Source organism: Otolemur garnettii, unplaced genomic scaffold, assembly GCF_000181295.1.
Source record: "Otolemur garnettii isolate 467f Iridium unplaced genomic scaffold, OtoGar3 scaffold00162, whole genome shotgun sequence".
Lineage (NCBI taxonomy): Eukaryota > Metazoa > Chordata > Mammalia > Primates > Galagidae > Otolemur > Otolemur garnettii.
The window spans coordinates 410,057-411,155 of record NW_003852557.1 but is presented as its reverse complement, the minus strand read 5'-3'; the positions used below and the strand labels follow the sequence as shown (position 1 = coordinate 411,155).

General features: G+C 48.6%; 1 pseudogene; it reads left to right on the top strand.

Annotated features, from left to right (window-relative positions):
• Window positions 1–984, top strand: part of LOC111728492 — a 2,034-nt pseudogene extending 1,050 nt beyond the window's left edge.
• The last annotated feature ends 115 nt before the right edge of the window (window positions 985–1,099 follow it).

The following is a 1,099-nucleotide window of genomic DNA, read 5'->3' as shown; positions in this document are numbered from 1 at the left end:
CAATGAGGGCTGCAACCAAAAAATAGCCAGGCGTTGTAGCAGGCACCTGTAGTCCCAGCTACTCGGGAGACCGAGGCAGGAGACTCACTTGAGCCGAGGAGTTGGAGGTTGCTATGAGCTGTGATGCCATAGCACTCTACCTAGGGGGAAAGCTTGAGGCTCTGTCTCAAAAAAAAAAAAAAAAAGGAAAAGTGATGGTGTCTCTATCATAAATCTGAAAGGGACCTGGGAAAGCTGCTGTTGGCAACTTGTGCCATTGTTGCCCTTGAAAACCCTGCTGATGTCAGTGTCTTATCCTCTGGGAATATTGGCCTATCAAGCTATGGTGAAGTTTGCTACTGCCACTGTAGCCATTCCTATCACTCACCACTTCACTCAGAATCTTCACTAACTAGATCCAGGCAGCCTTCCCGGAGTTGCATCTCCTGGTGGTTACTGATCCCAGGGCTGACCACCAGTCTCTCACTGAGGCGTCTTATGCTAACCTACCTACCACTGTTCTTTGTAACTCAGACTCTCCCCTGCATTATGTGGTCATCACCGTCCCATACAACAACAAAGGAGCTCCCTCATTGGGTGTGACATGGTAGATGCTAGCCCAGGAAGTTCTCCACATGTGTGGCACCATCTCCTATGATCATGCCTGATCTCTGCTTCCACAGAGATCCTCAAGAGACTGAAAAGGAAGAGCAGGCTGCCTCTGAGAAAGCTGTGACCAAGGAGGAATTTCAGGCTGAATGGACAGCTCCAGCTCCTGAGTTAGCTGCTATTCAAGGTTGCAGACTGGGCAGAAGGCGGTGGATACCCTCTGTGCCTAGAGAGCAGGTTCCCACGGAAGACTGGAGCGCTCAGCCTGCCACGGAACCCTAGTCTGCAGCTCTCACTGCTCAGGCCGCTGATTGGGTAGGAACAACCACTGAGTGGTCTTTAGCTGTTCTCCCACAAGCTCTTAAACAAGATGAAAATAAGGTTGAAGGAAAATAAACATCAATTTTTAAAAATCGTGTCCACTTAAAAAAAATTGAAAAAGGTGAAAAAGAAAGTTGAGAATGGCTCATACCTGTAGTCCTACCTACTCAAAAGGCTGAGGCAGGAGGAT